This window comes from Taudactylus pleione, unplaced genomic scaffold, assembly GCF_031769625.1.
Source record: "Taudactylus pleione unplaced genomic scaffold, aTauple2 ptg000142l, whole genome shotgun sequence".
Lineage (NCBI taxonomy): Eukaryota > Metazoa > Chordata > Amphibia > Anura > Myobatrachidae > Taudactylus > Taudactylus pleione.
In genome coordinates this window covers 2,975,540-3,001,346 of record NW_028284544.1, presented here as the reverse complement: position 1 = coordinate 3,001,346, position 25,807 = coordinate 2,975,540, and the positions used below count along the sequence as shown (strand labels likewise).

General features: G+C 43.7%; 1 pseudogene across 1 annotated transcript; it reads right to left on the bottom strand.

Annotated features, from left to right (window-relative positions):
• Positions 1-16,051: 16,051 nt before the first annotated feature.
• Positions 16,052-24,663, bottom strand: LOC148522714 (C-C motif chemokine 20-like; annotated as a pseudogene). Its single transcript, XR_015878519.1, has 4 exons — positions 24,582-24,663; positions 21,293-21,407; positions 18,491-18,589; positions 16,052-16,701 (listed from the first exon to the last, which is right to left on the bottom strand). The product of XR_015878519.1 is annotated as a C-C motif chemokine 20-like (transcript).
• Between the last annotated feature and the right edge of the window lie 1,144 nt (positions 24,664-25,807).

Here is a 25,807-nt window from a genome sequence, read left to right as displayed (position 1 = left end):
AAACTTTTGGCTAAATGGCAAGGGCCCTTTGAAATCTTAGAAAGAGTGGGGCAGGTCAATTACAAAGTTTACCAGCCGGGGAAAAGAAAGCCGGAACAGATATACCATATAAATCTGTTAAAGCCCTGGAAATATAGAACGGCACTGTCGGCCGTCCGAGCCCCTCCAGTAAATCCAGGGCCCTTAGTTCCCGAAGTGACAGTGGCAAAAACCCTGTCGGCAATTCAACAACAAGAGGTCAAGGAGTTTCTGATCAGAAATAGGGTGCTGTTCTCTGACGTACCTGGGAAAACCTCGGTCATTAAACATGACATCATCACTGACCCAGGGGTTAAAGTTAATCTAAAGCCCTATAGGTTGCCAGAAGCACAAAGAGAATCGGTGTCGAAAGAAATTAAAAATATGCTAGAGTTAGGGGTTATTGAAGAATCACATAGTGAATGGTCAAGTCCCATTGTGTTGATTCCAAAGCCCGACGGGAGTGTGCGTTTCTGCAATGACTTCCGAAAGTTGAACAGTGTTTCAAAATTCGATGCCTACCCGATGCCAAGAGTGGATGAATTGATTGAGAGACTAGGGACGGCAAGGTATTTAACCACTCTTGACCTAACCAAAGGGTATTGGCAAGTACCGTTAACTGAGAGCGCCAAACAAAAGACAGCTTTTTCAGCACCAGAGGTCTTGTTTCAGTACAAGATGTTGCCCTTCGGGCTACATGGAGCACCTGCTACCTTCCAAAGAATGATGGACAGGATTCTAAGGCCCCATAGATGGTATGCGGCTGCTTATCTGGATGACGTGGTCATTCATAGTCCTGAATGGCAGTCTCACTTACCCAGGGTACAAGCAGTTTTGGACTCCATCTATAAGGCAGGTTTGACAGCCAACCCAAAAAAGTGTTGTCTAGGCATGGAGGAAGTAAAATATCTGGGATACACCATTGGCAGAGGCCTGATAAAGCCTCAGCTCAATAAAGTTGATGCCATACAAAACTGGCCGCGGCCTCTGAATAAGAAGCAGGTGAGAGCCTTCTTGGGAATTACGGGGTACTACAGGAGATTTATACCCAACTTTGCCACCATGGCAGTCCCACTGACTGACCTGACCAAAGGCAAACAAAAAGTCATGGTAGAATGGAGTCCTGAGGCGGAGAAAGCTTTTCAGGAGTTGAAATTAGCGTTGTGTTCCCAACCAGTCCTGATGACTCCTAATTTTGACAGGGAATTCATAGTACAAACCAATGCATCAGAAGTAGGTATAGGAGCGGTCCTGTCCCAGAACAAGGAGGGTGAGGAACACCCTATTTTCTATCTAAGCAGAAAGTTGAATGTACATGAGAGAAACTATGCCACAGTGGAGAAGGAGGCGTTGGCCATAAAGTGGGCGTTAGAGGCTCTCAGGTACTACTTGGTTGGAAGAAAGTTCAAATTGATCACTGACCATGCCCCTTTGAAGTGGATGTCCGAAAATAAAGACAGTAATGCGAGAATTACGAGATGGTTCTTGGCGTTACAAACTTTTACATTTTCAGTGGAACACAGGCCAGGAAGCCAGCTGGCCAATGCTGACGCGTTGTCACGCGTTCATTGTTTGGGGGCTTCAGTTGCTCCGCCCCACAGGTCGATACAAAGGGGGGGATATGTGATAGGATCATTGGTAAAGTGGTCTGTGGCAGGTACATTTGTCCCAGATTCCTGTCTTATGTGTTTTAAACCTCCAGGAGAAAGTCTGCAGTGTAACAGGTTTGAGTCTCGGCTTTTTGAAAAGCCGGTTTGGGACCTGGGGGTTGTGGGTGAGAGGAGAGGGAGGGCTCCACCCACGGCCACTCCAGGTTTTGGTTCTCTTAGCCTGGTAACAGGCTTGTTAGGGTTTCCACCTGAGAGTGGCCAATATAAGCCTAGTGTGTTGAGGGCTGATTGTCTCACCTGGGAGAGCAGACAGGGAGTTTGCTCAGAGACACTTGAAAACCCAACTGTAAGTGTTGTGCTGTGCCCTTGTTGCTGGTGAGGGCATTAGGCCCTGCCAGGTTCTGGTAGTGAGGGAACTACCTGTGAAGTTAGTGCCCCGACAGGGCTAGGATTTATGTTTATGTTTTCTTTATGTTTGTTTCTGACATTGTACAATAAAGACTGGCGCCGACCAGCTTGTACTTGCATCCAGTCTGGCGTACTGTTTCCCAGCTGCTGTGTGTGAAAGGAAGGAGTCCTCTACCCAGGAGAGGGACCCCCTAACCTAACTGTGTCACAATACAAACAAGAGCAAAAAGTGCATGCTATATCTATTCCCTGTATATCGTTCATAGCATACAAGAGACAGACTGGGGAAATAATATATAACAATATATCATTTATATAACAATAAATCTGTAGTAGTAAAATGTTGCAGTCACAGAGAAGTAGAGTGAATCTCAAATAGAGATTTCTAAGGTTCACTTTCCATGGAGAGCACTCTGGGGTTCCCAACTTAGGATGGCCCCAAAGTTCACTCGGTGCCGTAACTAGGGATGTGTGAGCAGTGGTGGTGCACAGGGTGCAGGGCCCGGGAGGCAGCACAATCTCTGCCTCACGGCACCTGCATTTGACTTGCAGTGTGCTTGGAATGGCCTCTGTGCAGCCATTAGTACTTCTGCAGTGCCGCCCAATGCATTCAAGGGAACCTCCGGCATGCAGCCTGCAGTAAGTGCTCTACTTTCCACAGCCGGCTTCTCCACCCCGTAGGCATGACGTCATTATGTCGTAGGTTTAGGGGGCATGGGAAGCCACAGAGAACACTGCCATCCTGTTACGGTGCTGCTTCCAATCCTGTCTTCTTCAGCTGTCTGCACCCAACTTCTGATGGCTGCTGTGCTTTCATCTAGCAGGTTTTACTGGCATAGTTCCCAATGATAGAAATGTGAGGTATTGTAAAGTGGTCTTTGTGCAAATCGCCACTAGACTCTGGAGAGCAGCAGAAGTGGGTCTTTACTAGCTGAAGTAATGCTGAACAATAGATTTGGAGGCAGTTACTGTATAACAAAGTGGATGGCAATGATGTAACTGCTACCATCCACATAGAGCATACATCTACACCCCCTATTTTTCAAAATAAAGAACAATAAACAGGTTTGTGGGTGTAAGACAGTGTGACAGGTGTTGGATGCAAGGACCGTGTGCAACAAAGAACAAATGGAAACTGGGAAAAAATGGGTGATTAATAGGGGAATTCAATATGGAGCGAAAACTCAGTTTTTTGCGTTAATATCGCACCTATGACGTCATTATTGCAGGTTTTAGTTTTACACTGTATTCAATTTCAAAGACTTTTCGCAGGTTCGAAAAGTCTTTGAAAAAAAACGGGGATAACTTTTCACCACTGAATAGGTGTCGAAAAAAAGTGCAGAATTGGGGTTTAGGGGTGCAGGCTTAAAAAAAATAGCATGCACCCTTCAGAATGACCCCTTGAAACGATCTGTGTAAAAAAAAAAAAAAAAAAATCTGGACACCATTAAAAAAAAAAAATTAAAAAATATTTTGGGTTAAAAAAAAAAAATTAGGTAAAAAAATTGCCAAACTACCTAAATTATTTCTGGTGGGGTCCCCAAGTATGGGGCAGGTGTTTTATTCATTGCGCAAAGTAGCGGCAGGTGCATTTTTGCAGAATTTTTTTAAATTACCTTTAGGGACATAAAAATATGCTCTTCTGCATCACTTCTTCAATGTCGGGGAAAAAAACACCTGCGCGGCTATTTAAAAACCCTGACTTTCTTCTGCAGGCAAAAACGGAGGTACCCATAGTGATCCCCGAGGTCTGGACATCTTTAAGGGGCTCCTACAATTATTTCCAGAAAATTCAATTTTTTTTTCGGCGATCCAAGTATCGCCGGGTCCCATTTTCGATGATTTCAAATTGAATACGGGGATAAGCGGGAGCGCGCGTGATACTTTTTCGTGATACGATCTGTGTAAATAAAAAAAAAAAAAAATCTGGACACCCCAAAAAAAGCGCTTTGAATTTGGGGGCCAAGAAAAAAAATTTTGAGGGACAAAGTTAAAAAATAGCGAACTTGACTCTGGGGGGGTCCCCAAGTATGCCCCAGGTGTTTTTTTCATTGCAGCTGCTTGCGGCAGGTGGGTTTTTCACGATTTTTTCAAGTCACTTTAGCAACTAAAATATGCTGACCCCCATTTTCAAGTACCCCAAATTTGCTGGGCATAGTTATTTTTCCCCCAAAAAAATTCTAAATGCTCTTCTGCATCATTTTCTTTAAAGTCGCATTTATGCACTTGCCGCCGCTATTAGAAACCCTGACTTCCTTCAGTAGTTAAAAATGGGGGTATCCATAGTGATCCCCCATGTCTACACATCTTTAGGGAGGTCCCTAAAACGGGAATTTTTGGGAAATATTCTAGGGACCCCCCTAATGATGTCTAGACATGGGGGATCACTATGGGTACCCCCATTTTTAACTACTGAAGGAAGTCGGGGTTTCTAATAGCCGCGGCAGGAAAAAACACCTGGCAAAGCTATTTAAAAACCTGACTTTCTTTTGCAGGCAAAAACGGGGGTTACCCATAGTGATCCCCCATGTCTGAACATCTTTAGGGGGGTCCCAGGCATATTTCCCAAAAAATTCCCATTTTTTTCCTTAAATGGGGTCAACTTTCATTTTAAAAAAAACAGGGATAATTTTTCAAATCACTATAGCAAGTGAAAAAATATGCAGAATAGGGGTTTGGGGGTGTAGGCTTATAAAAAATAGCCTGTAGTTTTGGGAATGTCCCCTTAAAAGGAAATGTTAAAAAAAAAAATGTCCCCAAAAAAATCTGGATACCATTAAAAAAAAAAAAAAAAATATATTTTGGGTTAAAAAAAAAAAATTAGGTAAAAAAATTGCCAAACTACCTAAATTATTTCTGGTGGGGTCCCCAAGTATGGGGCAGGTGTTTTATTCATTGCGCAAAGTAGCGGCAGGTGCATTTTTGCAGAATTTTTTTAAATTACCTTTAGGGACATAAAAATATGCTAGTACCCATTTTCATGTACCCCAAATTTGATGGGACGACTTAAAAAAACGAAAAAATAAAACCTAAATGCTCTTCTGCATCACTTCTTCAATGTCGGGGAAAAAAACACCTGCGCGGCTATTTAAAAACCCTGACTTTCTTCTGCAGGCAAAAACGGGGGTACCCATAGTGATCCCCGAGGTCTGGACATCTTTAAGGGGCTCCTACAATTATTTCCAGAAAATTCCATTTTTTTTTCGGCGATCCAAGTATCGCCGGGTCCCATTTTCGATGATTTCAAATTGAATACGGGGATAAGCGGGAGCGCGCGTGATACTTTTTCGCTGGCAAAACCTCCGATGTGCGGCGAAAACCTCGCTGGCGAGGTTAACGTTTCATATTGAATACCCCTATAAGTAACTTAATCCTGAAATTCTGGATTAGACCTGGAAATTCTCCCAGACCTGGTGATACAGAAAGGGGCTAGTGGTGTGTTCTGTACCTGAATAGGCTCAATATTGGACTTATTGTCCGTGGTGCTATGTGTTCTGACACCCTCAGTAGGTGTCAGGGGAAGTGCTCATACCAAAACACTGTCAGATTTCACCACATAGCTGTTGGGCCTATTGGGAGATCCCTGCACAGTTCTCACTCCTGACTGATGAGATGTTTTATCATTAGTGGCTTTGAGCCACAACCTGGAGTTCTGCAGAGCATCTCACACGTTGTTCTCAACTTGTGGTCTAAGGGCCTGATTCAGATAATGTACAGATTTACACTACCACACACAAGTGGCTGTGCAAATCCGACCATCTCACATGCAAATGCAGAAGGCGACGTCCGACGTCGCAGGCTGGGATCACAGTAGCGATGATTGCTCCTTTGGTCAGGCTGCAGGAGCTGAAGCTTCCCGCAGCCTGGCCGGTGCCTGGTTAAGCAAGAGCAGAAATGTATCACAGTGTGGCTGATTCAGTTGCATATGCACAATAAAGAACACACCGGTCACCACATAAATAAAAAGTCGTACACTTCAAATAAAGCTCCTATTCTTTTATCGCTATTTGTGGTGTGTATTCACTCCAACATGGATATTCCAGCATAATATTCAAAAGATCTCACAGTGTTTCTTCAGCCATTTGATGTTTTACACTTAAAAATAAAAAGTAGTGAATCAGGCCCGTTGTCCGCAATTGTGACATATTGAGATGGTTGCGGAGGGCAATTTGTCGAAACAACCTGAGTTGCTGCGAACAGGCGTCGTATTTCTGCGCGATAACGTCAGGCCACACTCAGCCAATTGCACACGTGAGTTGTTTCGGCACTACCATTGGGAGGTACTGGACCATCCTCCTTACAGCCCTGACCTGGCACCGATTGATTAGCATCTCTTTGGACCATTGAAGAAGCACCTGGGTGGAAGGCGATTCGGAAACTGACGGTGTTCTGGCTTCAGGCACCTGATACTGATTTCTTCTATGCCGGAATAGATGCCTTGGTGTACCGTTGGAACAAATGCTTAGACATGTATGAGGACTATATGGAAAACTAATCTGTACAAAGGCCATTCTATTGATTATATGTATATGTACGAGTTGAAAAAATGTACGAATGAGAGGTCTTGTTACTTTATTTAATGAACCATCCTCATTTCACTTCACTCTGAGTATATATATATGTACATATAAATGAAGTCAATCTGAGTACATGCAGTGGTGGTAGCAGAATACACGGGCGCTGAGCGGTGGTGATACAGAGTCTTTATGTGTACTCAGCACGTCCTTACTATCCAGAGGATGGCAGAGGAAGACGCGCAATAATGACTAAGGACGTGATGTGGTACACCCCGCTTCTCTTCAGTTGATTACCACGGTATGTATCTAGAAAATCACAAAGGATAGCTCTCCCGATAAGACCTGTCCATTACGATGCCCCCAGACAGAGGGACTTTCGGGTTTAACACCCAGAAGTCCCTCTGGTGTCCTTCTGAGCATGTGCAGGACGCCGGCAGTGGGGGGTGATGGTGGGGATCCAATTGGATCCCTCTCAGGGAGCATCCTGAATAGAAGCCCATAGGCTTATTTTGGGTAATGCCACCTGAAGATGGCATTACCCACCGTGACAATGCATTCCTGTGCTTTGTACATATGGGGTATGCGATGAACCTGATTGTGTTGCATAAGTGTTAAAAATTGCTGTCTGCAATGCCGCATATCACTGCAATAAGGAATATTTTTTTCATGGGCATGTATGAACTGTGCAACCCCCAGAGGTGGGAGTCAGAGCCGTAACTAGGCATTTTGGTACCCTGTGCATGAAAGGTCGTTTATGCCCCCCCCACACACACACACACAATGGAAAGGGTGAAAATGTGACTGGAGTGCCACAGTATTTTCTTGTATTATAGATAATATACAGATATATATAAATATATATATATATATATATATATATATATATCAGACATCTTGCAGACATCTATCAGATGTCTGCAAGACGTCTAATGCCGCGTATCCACAAGTAGACATGGAAACAACATCATGATTAAGACATTGTAATTGTACTGTTGTTTCCATGTCTAGTGATGTGGCTACACTGAACGTTCAGTCGTTCAGTCTAGGCACATCCATCATCCCCGCACATGCTGAACCTGACGGGATCGTCAGGTTGACCAGCATGTATGGGCGATGATAGATGTTGGAAACGACCAGCCGGCACGTGCATCACTGGTCGTTTCCGACCAAAACGACGTTGTTATCATGCAATCGCTTGGTAAAATCATTAAGTGGATACCCCCTTGACTCTGTATATCTCCCTGTCATAGTCATTCTGTTATACAGCATAACAGAGACTTCAGACAGCAGCGCCATCTTGTGTACACCAGACATTAATGTAAGTGAAAGTCCTAGTCATTAGTTGTCTATTTCACACATTGTAAAAATAATAATAATAATAATAATTATTATTAAAGTAAAAAAAAAAAAAAGATAAATACACCCCCCGCTCTGCAATGGTAGATAGCATGGGAACAAATCATAATGCAGGTGTCTGTCATTTACTGGCAGGCTGTACCAATGTGCTCAGGCTGCCAAGCCCCCCGCCAGCTGAGTGGAAATGTATATATATTGCCCACCTGTAACAGTTATTTAGACAGCACCAACATATTCTGCAGCACTTTACAGAGAATATGTAATCATTTACATCAGTCCCAGTGGACAATACATACAGTACACACATGACACAACATAAGGAGAATATGGAAACTCACATACTGTATTTCCAGTTTGGAATGTGCATTTGTCAAGTAATCCCCTGATAGGTTGTATTTTACTAGTGATAGAATGTGAACTGGATGTTCTCTCTACATAAAGCACCTGCCTGTATCTTAAAACATCATAGGTTAATGTACAGGTTAGGGTACTAGTGATTACAGTATCTTGGTACTTTCCCATTCACAGTTTACAGTGAAAAAACTAGGGCACTAATCCAGGTTTATGTTGGGAGAAGATTATATCATACTACTATGCAAATCACACCTACACTGCTGTCACTTATTGTGCAAGGTTATATAATTTCCTCTTTACATATAATTGTTAGACGCAGCTCAGTCCATGCGGCATATATAGTGAGATTTAGTAAACTGCGCATGTTCAGAAGTGACGTTCCTCATTTTTTGCAGATTTTCTAGCAATTTTGAGTCGGACTGATGCTGGCTGCATCTCGCCCTTTGTGAATGGTAAGCAAGAGATATCAGTGATGTCTCCTGCATTACCTTTATAATGAATAGCCCCGATCCTTAATTTCTACAAAAGTAGGTGAAAATGCTAATTTTCACTTATGATGAAAAGACCCCTAAATCTATTGTAAAACATATCAGCATACTGTCATGCCTCTTTTAAGTGGGTAGGTTACGGAATTGTTGGAGACAACATGGGAAATCCACTACTGAGAAACCATCTAAACTGGCTTTCACTTAGGTTGCAGATTACATAAAAAAATCATGTGAGTGTGGTTCATCTGGTTCTGTATTTTGTGTCCGGGTTCATTTTAAGAAACTGTTTTCATTTATAACCTTTTAAAAAAAAAAAAAAAAGTGTATTTATTGAGACCAAGAAAACTTGTATACATAAAAAAGGAGAGAGTGTGACTGGGGTAAACAGATACATAATTGGTAAGCGTAACCTATGCAAAAGCAGTGACATCACTATTTATGTCATGTATAACAATGGAATATGGTACAATTCCACCTTTGGAGGAACCTTACCAGTAACAGGCAATGAACAATCAATGAAATCAGAAAGAGAATTATAACAATATAACAAGTATAACTAACATGACATATATAACATGGCGAGAACCAGACAAGAGGAAGGTGACGCCAGGAAAGAGAGGGAAGAGGAGGCAGATTAAAAGGACATATAAATAAGTAGGGAGACTAGTTAATAAATGACAGGCAGGAATTTATGGAGAGATATCATGGTGTAGTACATGCTGATATGTTACGGTACAAGAACCAATTTGTATTTTCGAATATGCGCAAAATTAGCTGTAGAGTACTAGAATGTAATGATTATATGTATGGGTCCCATTTCTTATAGAAACAAATAACTCCCTTCCCTACATCAGGAAGAGCGGATTGTTGTTCAAAGTATAATGTTTTCATTAGCAGCATTTTAACCATTCCTAAAAGGGGGGGAAGACTTTGATGTCTAATGTTGCAGGATCACTTTTTTTGCAATAACTTCTACAAACGTAAGGGACGGTGCTTAATGTGGGGTTGCTGACAAAGAATCCCAGTTACTACAATTTGCACATAATAAAGCTAAAGGCTCTAAATGTATAGATGTAGATTGAGGGTGGAGTTGAGGTAATTAATCAGTTTGTTCCAAAATCTTCTAATCTTTGAGCTGTCCCAAAATTATGATAAAATAGGGATTTTGGGAGTTGCATTTAGGGCATCAACCTCATTCCTCTGATACCAAATGCATACGTTGGTCTTGGGAAATATAAGCTCTATGTATTGTGCTTCTTGAAGACTTGCTGAGGGGAGATGCTTTAACACATTTTCCATCTGTGTTAGTTTCCATAGAAGGGGCAATATCAGAAAAGTCATTAGACCACATACTGTAGAGAACAATGAGTTTCAGCGTGTAGACATGTTTGTTAGGTGTAAACATTTACCAAATGCAAATATTTAGTTTAACATGGTATCAGGGAAAGTAGCAACAGTAAAGACATCAAAGCATCCTCACCTTGGATAATTTGGATTGGGGTTTTAAAACAATGTCTATAGTGTCTTATCTGTAGGAACATGAAACCTGGGGTAACCTATAAATATTCCTTAGATCTTGAAGGACAGGAGATAGAGTTAGAATGCCCTTTTCTTTCCAGAGAGAGAATAGTGCACTGTCCAGAGCCGGGGGAGAAACGGGTTCCCACATAATGTGACACATTTAGAAGTGGTAATATCTCTAGAAAGCACTTATATATCTTAAGCCAAAATAGATAGGTGTCCCTAAAATTGACAAAATCATATAAGGCAGTAATGTTTGAGGGGTATGAAGTAGGGCACTAATGGAATAGGGGGAAATTAAAGCCTCCCTGAGGTGTAAGTTGATATAGACAGAGCAGGAGGGCAACTCGGTTATATAGTGAAAGAATATGGCATGAGAGAAGGTCTGTCAGGAACTGCTAAGCCATTATATCTTCGTTGCAGGCGCAGTTTTGACATTGCGACACAGGCTCTTTTCCCCAACCAGAGATATTTTGAAAAAAGTTGAGTACAGAAGACATCAGCATTAGATATTCTGATCGGCAACATTTAAATGGTATAGGATAATTTTGGGAAACATTATACTCTTGAGGACCACTGCTTGGCCCAGCAGTGAGAAGGGAAGATGGGTCCAACCCTCCAAAAGCCTGGAGGAGTGAAGTTAGCTATATAGAGATCTGTTAGTTTGGAGGGTATATATTCCCCAAGTATTTTAATGTAGATTTTAAGAATTTGGGAGAACTCCTGTGAACTATATTGAAAAGGGGCCCTAGAAGAAAGTGGGAGAATTTCAGATTTGTCTGAATGAATTCCATATCCAGATAATAATTCAAACAGGGATATAGTCTGCAACAATCCGGGCATGCCGCAGCATCAAAGGCGTTAGTGACATTTTTAGCCGAATTCCCATAGGCGTAAGCTTGAGAGGAAAAAGGAGAGCAAATTTATGGGTGTCCCTGCTGAGAAGGGAGCAAATCAGGGAGCACAAAGAATTTTGAATGATCCCAACGTAAAGCATGAATCCTACAAGAAACAGTCCATATTGCCTCCTTGTCTAAATAATTAATTAAGGCATCGGAATATAACGACTCTGGGTCTGATGGATGTAGATTCTGTTGAGCATTATGGTCCCAGGCTGTGGCGCGCTCTATGACCGAATCCATATACCTTACTTGCATCTGCAAAATCTCTGGGAGGTAAGTGTGCAAGAAATGAAAGAGACTGAGGGCCCGATTCAGAGTTGGGAATAGAGAGAGAGATAGCACTTAACTGTGAACCTGGACAAACCATGTTGCAATGCAGGGGGTGTAAATACATAATTTTTTTTTTGCATGTAGGGTAAATACTGGCTGATTTAGCAGGTAGCCCACAAATACTGCACAGCTTTATTATTACTCTACAATTTAGATATCAGTTTGGACACCTCCCTCCCAAATCTAAATCTCTCTGCACATTATAAATCTGCCCCACCTGCAGTGCAGCATGGTGTTACCAAGATGATCAGTTGAGAGAGAAATCTCTCTCTATTCCCAACCCTGAATCAGGCCCTAAGTCCCTTTAAGGATTCAGGCAAACCTACGATTCAAGGTTATTTTGTTTGAACCTGTTCTCTAAATCATCCAGTTTGGACCATATTTGATAATGTGATTCTTGTATCTTGGTGGTATGACATTTTATGAAGCCATATCTTAAAATATATCCCACATATTGTTCCCTATTGTTAGCAGCCTAGTAGACATTTGGAGCATGTGGCCTTTAAATCAGTAACCGCCTGTGTGAAAGCTGCAGCCTGTTCTTTAAGAAGTGGGCCCATGGTCTATTTTATGGCAAATACCACTTCAGCATAGGTAAGAGAATGAGTGGTTCCTTAAGTGCCTAAGACTGTGAGGTCCATCTCAGCTGCTGAAGAATAACCAGCAGTTGGAGCTGGAAGCTGCTGTGTCTTGGCGTCTACGTGTGCGGCAGCGATATTGGATTACGGGCGCTGGCAGTCTGCTCATGGCTTCTGCTGTTTAGAGGGCATTGCAGAGGAGAGAAACCTCTCCATGTGACAGCGGGGTACATTCCATAAGTCTCTTGTTATAACTAATTTTATTCAGTAAGCATTGTGACCTTTTGCCATATTCAATGCCATTTAATAAGTTTCTGTCTCTGTGTTCTTAAAGGATGCAGATGTCACATATGCTTGATTTTTCTAATGTTACATTTGTGCAGGAAGTTGTTTTGCTTTCAATAGCTCTGATTACTGTACATTAGGTTGGGAATGGATTTCTGAAGTCAGGGAGTAACTAAGGACTCCCAAAGAGTCTCAGTAGAATTTAGTCTTAAACAGGTAGTATGAGAATTTAATGTGTAAAGCTGCCCATCCACTAGGCGATTATACCTAGCGATGGAGTGATAACGACGGTCGTTATCGCTCCATCGTTTGGTAATCGCCCACAAATCGGGCAGTAAAAGGTTAAAAACGACCAGCGATGTGCTCGCCCGCTGGTTGTTTTTAACATCAATCATCGCCCGAACATGACGGTCAACCTGACGACCGCTGTCAGGTTGCCATGTTCGGGGATGATTGATCTGCATACACTGACCGTCTGAACGTTCAGTGTATGCAGTTCACCCCACCGGCGTCGACAGCGTCGTAATCGTGCGGTCATCCCCCGCATCGTTAAACGGATGGGCAGCATAAGTGTTCATTCAGTATGTGTGTAGTTATGTTTATGTGGGTGTGTATATGTGGGAGGTTAGCTATTTTCAGACAGACCTGGTTTTGTTTTAATTTATTCTTTGACACCAACGTGTCACACATACCATGATGGATCTTTTGTCAGGCTCTTTTATGCATTGGAAGATTTGTATTATATTACTTGGATTGAAGAATTGTCTTCTTCCAGAGAACTTCAAAGGGATGGTGTAAAGCAAGTCTCCTTATAAGTTTAGTGGCAAGACCTGGTATGCTCAATGTCTGAATTGGTGCAAAGGTTTGGAGAATGGTATTACAGTGGGTCTTTCTGGGGAGCAAGGATGGCCTCTAAAAATGTATACTCCACACCTCATTATTTTATTTCAGTAATCTCACGCCACAAAACACCATTGTACTACCAAACTCATCCCACTGATCTTCACATATTAACATTGTCATCTTGTCCGCAAAACCAAAGTACTTTCTAGGGGCAGCAGAACAAAGTGAGGTGCATAAAGAAAATGAGAGCATGGCCTTTAAATTTATAGGGAACTAGTAATTCATGAATATAGTGGAGCCTTTGTGAGTATTAATCAAGCTGTGCTTTGGTGACATCACTGATACAAAACAAATCAAGGCTGCTTACAGGTTCAGCCTTCAAAATAAATCTTACTTGCCTACACCACTGAATATTGGGGAGTTCTCCGCACTTCTGGGAGAACAGTACAGCTTCATAGATACCCCTGGGAGCTGGATGAAGGCGTTTGCTGTGAATGGTGATATTGTACAGCATGGGGTGGGTCTGCAATAATGCTATTCAGGTACAACGCCTCCTGGGCCTGGACCACATCCTCCGGGATATCCAGAAGTACGCCATTCAGATATCAGCAAGTATGAAATAGATAACTACAGTGTGTGTATGAAAAAGATACACACTGTACTGTGTAGTAACAGATACTGTAGGTGCAATAAACACAAATGTAAAGAATACTTTGGCAGCTGTAACACTGCTTCTTTGTCTGATATTCAGTGTTCTTGGCTGAGGAAAATGTATCAGTGGCAGAAAAGTAAAATAAAACTAACCCCTCTTATACCGCTTTTAAACCGAAATTCCGGGTCTGACCCGGAATTTCCCCGGCGCCGACCCAAGATATTCCAGAGTCCGCGCCATTCACACATTGACCCGGCTTTTCCAAGCGCCCAGCTTTTTCATTCACACATTGACGTCATCTCCAAGCGCCACTGGAGCCGGGCCAAGCGGCAGGCATGCCGCGCACTCCAAGTAATCATGACCCGGAGTGCGCCGTTCACACTGCAGGGTTTTACGGGTTATTCCAGTGTTAAACCCTGCAAGTTACCTGGGTTGGATTGGTGGGTCACTCCACCCGGCAATCCAACCCTTTCCCCTTTAACACCAAGGTGCTACCCGGGCTAACCCTGCAATAACCTGGGTTTTAGCTCTGGTGTAAAAGGGGTATTATAAATACTCTGTGGCTGATTCTGAGTTGGTAGCAAAGTAGAAAAAGAAAGCAACTTTTCAGCTGGAACAAATCATGTTGCAAGGGGTGCAAATACATTTATTTTCATGCAGAGTAAGTTCTGGACAATCTTGCATGTAGCCCACAAATGCTGGCAGCTTTCATTTTACACTGCAATTTTAATTTGAGTTTGGAGACGTTCCTTTCAAGTTTAAATCTCTCTGCACACTTTAAATCTCCCTCACCTGCAGTGAAACATGGTTTTTGCCCAAGTGAAAAGTTACTTGCTCTTTGTTATGTGCTGTGCTCCCAACTCAGCCTAGGGATGGCCATTGGTGAGTTAACCATCAATGGTTGCCATCAAAAGGTACCATCAGAGGTTGAAATTGATGGAATGAAACCATCAACTTGCAACCATCAATGGTTTCATCCACCGATGGTCATCCCTGCTTGGCAAATTAAGGAGTGGGGGCGGGGCTTTGTGGCTCATGTCAGGGGCGGAGCTCTGTTCTGCACTGTCGATGGCAGAGAATCATTGGATCTCAAGCATCGATGTAAAAACCTTCGATCTTGGTTAGTCATCAATGTTTGTTAAACATCGTTGGACAATGGCCATCCCTAACTCAGGCTTACCCCTTTTATATGTTCTCCTTAATGAAGAGTCTGCGTGAAGTCACATCACTGATGTCATTGAGGTTGGTGATATAAAATGTGACATACAATTCATGTGATGTCATCGGGGACATGGCTAAATGTAGTCCAACACTAAGAGCCCCAGGTTGTGTAATACAATGCAGCACAGTTTAAGATCCTGTGAACACCAGCAGTTGTGGAACTACGTGTCTCAACACCTGGAAAGCCACAGATTGCCCAAAACTTACAGGGGCATATTCACTTAGGTGCGAGAATAGCAAAAATCTTGCACCTGTGGGGCTTTACCCTAGCTGCGAGATTTTTGCTTTTCAATTAGGTATGGGGGTTTACAAATTTTGCGCAGTGGGGATTTTGTTTTCCCCCGCAGACCAGGGCATGGTCATTTTTTCCTAAAAATCACTATTTTTAAGAAAAATGTGTTGGGAATTGCCCTGGAGCCCTGGGACAAAACCCTTACTGTCTAATTACACAATTGGAAGTTTTCAATTGGTTTAAATAGTCCACTAATTACTCACCTTCTGGCAGCTCTGTTCTTCTTCTCGGCTTCCTGGCATGCCTGAAGCTGCAGTCTCTTCTCCAGAGTCTTCAACAGCTGCAGGGTAGTGTTGTGTGTGCGAGACCCCCTCTGTCACCCCTGTGACTGTGCGCGTAACCCCCGGTTAGTGTGCGTGACCCCACAAGTGGTCGGACATATTCAAATGGGGTCTGCTTGGCGGACACACAGTATCGGGCGAACAGGTGGTCAGTATGTATGCACAATATCGTTTATGCATAAACCTCACCCATCATTGAATCATTCGTCCCAGTGTGTATCCCACATAAGGAAAATTTATAACATTTACCAAACATTTGTCTCTTTAAATTAACCATGTACATCAACTGCCCCAAAACCATTCAAATGTAATAATCCAAAGGATTGTGCAGACTTTACAACTCAATTTATTTTACAATTGTTATTTTCTGAAAATAAAAATATTTCAAAGTTTGGATACAGAGTCAAAATAAAATGAATGTCCTTCACAGCTTTAATAAGCTATAATACATGTATGATGCAATATGAATCAATTGGGAGAAACAACATTGATTATTTAGTTTCAAAAGAAACAAAAAAAATTGGCGACTTTACAGTCTGTGTTTTGTATTAGTTACAGCTGCCATGATGCTCAGCCTGCCGATTGATACTGGGGACTGGTCAGGCCTTTTCTGGCTCTACAGTTCATCACATTATACCTTTTACTTTCTATGTGTCTATTTTGTTAAAGCAATGCTAGATTGGCCATAAGAGCGATTTTACAGCTCTAGATGACTTCTTTTATGTGGCCTTTTGCAACATCTTCTAAATACATGATTTTTTTTTTTTTGCTACCTTCTATGCTTTTCAGCCATGAGGCTGTTTTATTCAATATGATGCTAATCGGTTACTATACCCTTGTATCTAATGCAAAGACAATGGACGAGCTACGTAATGTGCAAAGCAATATGTGTAATAGTTATACAGTGTAGTTGACTGGCAAATAAGGAAACTCCACAGTGGACCCTTTTCATCCAGTGCAGCAAATGCTTTAACCGTACGATTTTCTCTGACGTTTGCATTTCTTATGTTGTTTCCTTAGTTTCCGAGGCTTGGGAGGATTCTCACTACAAAATCAAAAATAGAAAGATATTAACAGTGTATAAATTCCTTTCATACTATTCATCATTGCTTAAATGGCCTGTTACACATGCCGAAACGGCTAAGTGGGCGAGCCAATGGATGTGATAACACGATCGCGTCATCGTGGCCCCGCCCCCTGATACACAATGCCGGAGACTTGCCCATTCTTCCGGGCGACCGGGAGTGCCACCTGATTTTCTGGAGCCTCCTGGCAGTTCCGGGAGAGTAGGTAAGAATTGTGTGGTCCTTATAAAAATATTTATATCATATTACTTTTGCATTTTCTATTAAAACATCTTGAAACATTCAACATTGATTGTGACATTGATTTTGGCTAAGTAACGTGAATATGACTTTTGCAAGAAGAGAAAAGTGGTGCTGTAATATTTCTTCCCTGTTACATGGCCAATAACTTCTGTTACTTTCATTTAGTTCTGCTATCATACTGAGATGTATGCACTAAGCAATCCTAGTAAATAATAATAATGTCTCTGTAATGTAAGGAACTATAATGTGGGCCAATTCATTACTGCCCAACACCTTCTATGGCTATCCTTCTCATTCTGCTTTTCTTCCAATGGTGGATTGCTGTCCATTTACCCTTTGATAGTAAACACCTACAGGGCTTATTTAATAAATTGCTGTAATGTGCAACCAGCTGTTACTGTCAACACTTACTATTAAATAAGCTACATATATACATGTTAGTGCCAGGGTCGCCGAGAGGAGGGGGGAGCGGCACTTAATTACCCGGGCATGCTGGAGGAGCCCAGCGCCGGACCCTCCTTCTTACCTCACAGCAGCCCAGCACACGCATCAGTTAAAGAGAGTATACATTACACAGTAATTATTATTCTGGTTACTTTGTATCCTGTACATTCACATATCCATAAATGGGTTTGCCCCCTGCTCCCACTGCTGACTGAAATTCACCATTAATGCCAGCCGAGACATTTGGGGTCTGATTCAGAGATGCACGCTATTGCAGCCGCAACGTGTCTTGTGCCACAGTGCGCCTGCGTCTTTATGCGAATGCCACAGCCAATGGGATTTGTACAGAGAAGCCCACTGGCTGCAGCATTAACCTGCTGCTGTGCGCATTAAGACGCGACATTGGGCACACATTGGTCGCATCATCTGAGATTGCACAAGCCCTATGGAGGTGCAGAATCTCCGTCTGAAAATGGCCACTGGAATCAGGGCAACTGTGGCAAAATGCGCAGACGCTGACCTAGACATGCCCGGATCTAGCTAGCCAACCCGTTACCACCCATACAAGCCCGCTGAAAACACCTCTCCATCGAGATGCATGCCGAGACATGTGCAGAAACATCAGCCACTGGCGTACAGCGTGCACCTCTTAATCAAGCCTTTCATCACTATCAGCTAGCAGTAGGGATGGCCTTTTAAAGGTCCACCATCGATGGTGCCATTGGATCTTTCCATCGATAGCAGGAGACCATTGAAGAATTACCATTGATGAGCATCCCTGTTAGTGGTCTCAGGAAGGCATTGGGCCGATCTAGGAAGGGGGTGGCAGCTACGCTGCACAACAGGGGATGTGGCTAAGTGCCCTGCATCAGGGAGAACCATCGGATCTCCACTAGCATTGACCATCGGTGACAAATCACCGATGGTTGCTAGCAATCAGTGGTCAAGGTCCATCCCTAGCCTGAAGGTACACAAAAGGAAGAAAACATGTAACGTGATTGGATGTGAGCCGCAGCTCTCCAACCAGACTCTTTACTGTTGCGTTTTCATTCTAGAACTTACAAAGATGCAAGGATGTCCTGAACCCATTTCTGTGTGGGGTCTGCGCACACTGTGCTTGAAGTTATTTTTTTCCATTTACAGGGACGTCAAACTGTGAAACTGAAAGCAAAGAAGAAAATAAAAAGTAAACAAACACCTACAGTAGTCTCGTGTTACTACCAGCACAATCACTTAGCAGACATGTTATTATGTTGTATGTGGGCACTAGCTGTACAATGGTTAAGCGGATAAACCTTGTTACACATTTGGGGCTCTATTTATTAACATTATTTTTACAAAAATAAAGTGAAAAAGGGTGTTTTCACACCCTTTTCACATTATTTTAGTTTCACCTGTAGTTACTATAGGGCAATTGGAGTAGAATTAGTAAAATTCTACTCCAACCCCTAATTATCACTTATTTTTAGTAAAGCAGATCGCATTTCCCATAACTGTAATGGGAAATGTGATCCGACCAGAGTTACTAAAATAAATTGTAAAAAAATACCGGGGGAAGCCCTGTGATAATAACGCCACCTGGAGGTGGCGTTATCCAGGATCTCCCCCGGTTACCGGGCTCCCACTCTGCTCTAACGGGGAGAGCAGAGGCGGGAGCCGGTTCCAGCAATCAGCTATGTGGTCTAAACAGACCGCAAGCTGATTGCTGTAAAAAAAAGAAAAAAAAAAATTAAACATTTTTTTTTTAATTACCTGAATCCAGGGACCGGTGATCGGGCCTCCGGTGATGGCTCCTCTCCGGTCAGCTGGTCTCCCGCAGTGCACTGCTGCCCGGTCATCAGGTGATCGGGTCCCAGTGCAGTATGGGAGATCACCTGATCGGGAAGCCGGGAGAAGATCACCGGAGGCCAGGAGGATGCAGGTAAGTGTAACGAAGGGAGGGGGGGTCGCGGGGGGGAGGGGGGGGGTCGCGGGGGTCTGCGATCGTGGGGGGCGGGGCTTAGCGCCGGGGGGGCTTAGCGTCGGTGGGGGGTAGCAGCGACGGTGGGTCGGCGAATGCGCGGGCTCTTAGTCGCTGTATTTTTTCCGAAAATACCTCGACTAGAGTGCGGATGGGATCCGCAGGGACAGAGCTTTATCGCAAGCTCTGTCCCTGCAAGGGATTTATAGTAAATCCCTGTGATATTATCCCTCGGTAATATCACACTATAATCCGCATTCAATATGCGGATTGTAGTAAATAGAGCCCATAGTCTGGATAACACTATCAGTTGTTAAATCCATATTACATACACAGCAATCTGGCAGCACTGAGCTGAATGTTTTTATGTCAGATGTGGGCACAATTCCAGAGCATTGGAGCAAGTTTGGGAGTCTGGGGGAAGAGCAGAAGAACCTAGCACTGCCCTGGACATATATGTACATATCGGTCTCCTTATGTACTGGATAGTGTATTATTATAGAGTATTAATAATTAGCCCTATAGATGGTCTATAGCAGTGCACCCCTAACAGTGCATGTTTTCCACATCTTCTAGTTGGTGCACAAGTATATTTATTTCTGGATGACATATTTTAAAAGATCCACAGGTGGTGCTAATTATTTCATTTGTGATACTGAGAACAACATGCAGCACTAGTAACATTCTATTATATTACTATTTCTATTGTGGTCATGGTGTTGGCTGGGTAGGGGGGTTTCCAGGCAGACGGAAACCCCCCCTGCATTTGCCTATGCCCCCAGTGTCTCCCTCTACACTTGCAGTGTGACAACAGAGGTGCTAGGATGATGTTGCTCAGAAGGTCAGCTGGCACCTTTAGGGCATTTCATTCTGTAAGATACAGTGGGGCCTATTCATCATACCTAAAATGGGCCGTTAACCATGCGGAAACGCTAGTTTCTGCATATTTAAGCTAACGGCCATTCATTGGCACGGGTCCAATAGGACTACCGGATATTCAGCAACCCTCGAAAAACTGAAAGTTTTCTGAGTATGCCTGCGAGAACAAGCGCCATCTCACTGCCTCCTCAGGGGCTTTGCACATGTGTGACCTCAGGTCACATATGCAAAGAAGCCTGCGACGAGGACAGGTAAGCAACGGTGCTTCTCCTGTGGCAGCGCTACTAATCGCAGGGACAGCTGCTTTTCGGAACAGCTGTCCCCGCACAGAAGCAATGCTGATTTGCTCCGGTGATATGTATCCCCGCGTCGAGGTGGATACTTAATCATCATGGGCCATACGGCCGCCAATGATGAATAGGCCCCTATGTATCATACATTTCCTGTACACGTGTGGCAATCAGAGTATGCAATAGAGTCCTATTGGACTTATTGATAGTCTTTGTTGCAGTGGGTAGTATAGAGGCAGCACCCCACACTGAAGTATGGGAAACCTTAAACAAAACGGTGCCTGGGCTACAACAGTCTTGAGGGTGAGGCTAGAATGATAATAAAAACATACTCAGAGTTTAAAATGAAACTGCAGTAACTTATAAGCAGCAGGGTCACCAAACAGTTGTCAATATGTAAAGCATACTAATTCGGGACAGGCTTGATTCAATTTGTTTCCTCCTTTCCCTTAATGTATACTCTTTATTACTTTGCTCATGCCAGATTATAATACTCTAACTGATGTTCTTCATCAAGCGTTTGTGTTTCCTATATATATGCACTTATCACTACTCATCAGAGCTTATTACCACACACAGCTCAAGGAAATCACGGACAGGCAAACTGCATGCTGTGATTGTGCTGCTCTGTCCTGCTTATAGTATAACACCACTTATGAATACAGTAACATATACTGTATACTATATACAATAATAATATAAAATAATAATGACAAGACTATATTGGGAACTTACATCACAGCATCAATGTTACAGACCCCCCTGGATTCTTGTATGTCGAAGTCTTCAATATGTTTCAGACTTAGCTTTTTAGTAGTGTAACCAATGCAGCAATCGAACATCCCATATGCTGAAATACAAGAACACGTGATCATATTTTTACTAGTGACTTTAGAGGAAAAAAATATATATATCTTTCACACCCACGTTGGACACGTCAGTTTTTATTTTTTTTTGGGGGGGTGCTTATTTAATAACTGGCTACAATAAAGTAATGCATACTTACCTACCCTCCCGATTTCCGCGGGAGCCTCCCACTATACGCTAGGAGCTCCCACTACCCCGGAAAGTGTAAAGAACCCCCCGGTTTTCCCCTCTGCCCTGTCGAAATACGATCCGCGCATGCGCAAGTCGGCTGTGATGGGGGCGGGGCCCGGGCGCGAGGACGTCACTACGTGTGACGTCATTAGCTTAATAGGAAAGTCCGGCCACCGCGGGATAGCGGGTAGTGGTGGCCGCCTACCCCTGCCAAATCACTTACTGCCGTGACTGCTACAGGTCTGTCTGATGGCAGGTACTGGCAGCGGCAGTAGCGGCAGTGTCCTCTTCCCCTCCCTGGCAGCCGGCCCAAGCCCAACCTGCGCACCACCTTAGTAAATAAATAAATGTAAGTAGGGGGTGGACTGGGCAGGAGGGAATCTCCCCCTGCGGCTAGGTGTCAGGCAGTGGATGCTCCTGGAAACTGCAGTGCAAGCGGCCATGCAGAATGGGAGAGATCGGAGAGATATGAGGGACCACAGCAGCAGCAGAAGGATGGTGAGTAATGGGCTACCCCCATAGATCTGAGGTCTCATTTAAAATTTATTTTTATTTACCAGATTTGAGGCAGTTGGAACATGCTAGTAATTGAGGGGGGAAGGGTGGCAGGTAAGGGAAGGACACTTCTGGGACATGATGTTAATTGAGGAAGAAGTGGTTGTTTGGTCTGGAGGACAATTCTGTGATTTTAATTGGGGGAGTTGTCAGATTTGAGACTTATTTAATTATAAAGTATATTGAGGAATGAGGGGGAGATTGTGAGGACTAGGGTATGTTTCCAATTGAGGAGGGGGTTTGCGAAGTGTGGCGTATGATCATAATTGAGGTGGGGGGTTTGTCAGTAATAGTGTATGAACATAATTGAGACAGGCTGTCAAATCAGGGGTGGGTTTGATTTTAAACTAGGTAGGAAGGAGATGTAAGATCTGGGAACTTATTTTTAATGAGGAGGGGAGGGGGCGTCTATCAGATTACCACACTTGCAATCAGTTAGTGATCCATGTTTTCATATGTCCTTTGTTACTTCCCATACACAAACCTGCTCTGGCAGCATGCTTCTCATAGTACTATAGTTTTCAACTTCCAAGCAGGACAAACCTCTGAGTGGAAATAGATACGCCCATAGGTGGAGCTAAACACACCCTTTGGGCGGACCTGGCCACGCCCCCCTCGGCAGCGAGCCGCTCTATGCGCGGCTCATTCTACTGCTATTTACAATCTCCCTGAAAGTAGTTTTCAAAAGTAGGCAAGTATGAAGTAATGTGCTATCACTCATTAATTCATGTACTAATAAGGTACTGTCTAACACTCATGTTAATTGTAAGCTTGCAAGCAGGTCCGTCTTATCACTTGGTCTGTCACTACACAGTCTTGTTTTATTATTGGGTTTGTGCCCAATTGTAAAGTGGAGCGTAATAAACTGCCCATATTAAACTGTTGGGCAGCAGAAAGGCAGCAAATACTGTATATAACAAAGAACTAACTATCCAGCTAGATCAGCTAATTCGTAATGTTAAGGTGGGTACACGGGATGCAGTCAGGAAGCCGACGGTCGGAATGCCAACCACCAGCTTCCCGACTGTCTAATCCCGGTAGGGGTCTAACGATAGGCGTAGAAATCTGACGCCTATCATTATCCCTACAACGAGAGCCCGACACCCGGCATACCGAACGAAAGTAAGCTGGGCGGCGGGCGCTGACAGCCGTGGGTTTAGGTTAGGGGCTCCCGGTGGGGGGGACTTAGGGTTAGGCACCCCCTCAGGAGGGATAGGGTTAGGCATGGAGAAGGGTAGGTTTGTAGGTTTAGGGTTAGGCACCCCCCCGGGAGACTTAGGTGTAGGTGCGGGGACAGGGGGGGGGGTTTAGGTTTAGGTACTAGGGGGGGAGGTTAGGGTTAAGCACCTCTAAGGGAGGGTAGGTGAGTTTTATTTGCCTAAAACCCCTGTCGGGATCCTCACTGCTGCCGGTCTTCCGGCGTCGGGATTTGAACCCAATTTAATTAAGCTGGGCATACACATCCAGATAAAATGCCTGTCAAAATATCTGTCGGTCTATCTGGCAGCCTGCCAGCCACAGATGTCCGCGGCATACAATGTGAGATTTCTCAGTATCTTAGCCCGACATCTGCGCTCCGGCCCGGGGGGAGGAGACATTTCCCTGTTACTTCCATGGGAAGAAACACAGGAAATGTCTGTCTGTCGGCCGCAGCTGGGCATACACTACCCTATGTGACCGACAGTTTAACACAAAAATATCGCATTGGACAGGCATGCTGGACAGTCCGGCATACCCGACCGAGCAATATTTAACCCTCGGTAATCTGTACACACGCTACAATTATCGTGCGATCCAGGGATATCGGGCGGATCGCCCTAATTATTGTAGCGTGTATGGCCACCTTTAGAAAGGTTTTGGGGAAATAGATATTGTAATAAATCAACAACGAGGCACAGGATGCCATGACAAGTCAGACATATAATGTAAGGTGCTGCACATTGCTAGTCCTTATATACAAATAGTGTTCCTCACTCCTAAAGCATTCATTTATTAGAACAATACCTCACCAGCACCTGTATAACTAATGTAGCTAATATATGTGTCCAGAGGTCGCACTACCCTAGTTACAGCCCTGTATGTGTCCGCACTACAGATTGTGACTGCAGCACTAACCTTACAAGACTTTTGTGCTGATTATCACATAATCACAATTTAATAAGTGACTAAATATAGTTTTGCTAGCTGGGCTTCACAGAAGCAGATATCTACACTATATAGACATATAGGCAAAGAGAGATTGTGACAAATGTACAGGCTTGCCATACTATCCCTTTAAACCGGGAGACTCATGAATTGCACAGGTGCTGGCTGACTTGAAGCCTCCATTTCACCTGGTTTTAATCAGCCAGTAATTCATGAGTGTCCCTGTTTAAGGGATAGTATGATAAGCCAATTTACTGTATATACTGTACATGCTACAGCACCTTACCTTGTGAGACGGTAAGTACAATGAAGATGAGGGCAAGTGAAAGAGCCAGGGTCCTTATTACAGCCATTGCTCTCTCCTGGGCTGCAAGTTGTTGCATGTCTTTTCCTTTATACAGTACACTGACCAACAGGGTTTCTCCTCCCTTGTGCACTGTGGAAATTCCCTATTTCCAAACTTCGAACGCTCCTCATTCACTGTCAAGGTCACCTGCAGAAAAGCTAAGATGGATTTTCCCAGGCATTAATTGTTGTTTAGCAGGTTTATGAAACAATGACATTATGCACATGTTATGTACTGCAAACCTTAACAGCATTTGTTTATGGTATATACTGCTAATGAGTTATCAGAGTTTTTTCTTTATTTTACTTAAGCCGCATACACACTTAACAATATGCTCTATGAGCAGTAAGGTTAAGTGTTTACCCTGAACTCCCGGGCTCAATATTGTTCCCGATATCATTCAGTGACGTCACCTGCCACATCCCCGAACTTGCAGAACCTGACGATATTGTCAGGTTACCCTGCAATTACGGGTGATGAAAGACATTGTTAACGATCTGCGGAAGCACGCATCATTAACGATATTGTGCATACACACTGGAAAATCTGAACGCATATGAACGATAACAATATCGTTATCGTCCATATCGTTCAATTTATCGTCTAGTGTGTATGAGCCTTTAGAGGCTGGCGTGCTGCTATGCACAGTCATATTCCCCAGTGCTACTCCGTTCCTCTTATTAGGGATGGCCATCGACCATCGACGTTTTCAAAACATTGATGGTTGCTGGCTGATATCAAATACTTTTGCCATCGATGGCAGAGAATGAGCAGGAGCCAATGTTTTTGTTCCGTGGCAGGACGGAGTTTAGCCCCGCCCACAGTGCCCGCTAAGCCCTGGCCCCATTTTTGATTGGCCTGCGACCCGGCGTGCCCGCAGCAGAGGTTATCACCGAGGGTGCAAGCCATCGATGGTTCACCACAGATGGTTTGTGTGCCATCAATGGTAATCACTGATGGGACCATCGATGGTAACCATTGATGGACACCCCACGGATGGCCATCCCTACCTCTTATAGCCAGAGCTGAAAACTGCAAAGTGGGAGCTGGAGGACTGACATCAGGAGCTCTGGTCTGACCTGGGTCTTAGCTGTGAACACTGGGCACGATTTAGAGATGTACTTTGGATGCAGCTGCTGTGTGCACACAATATATGTTTATGCTAC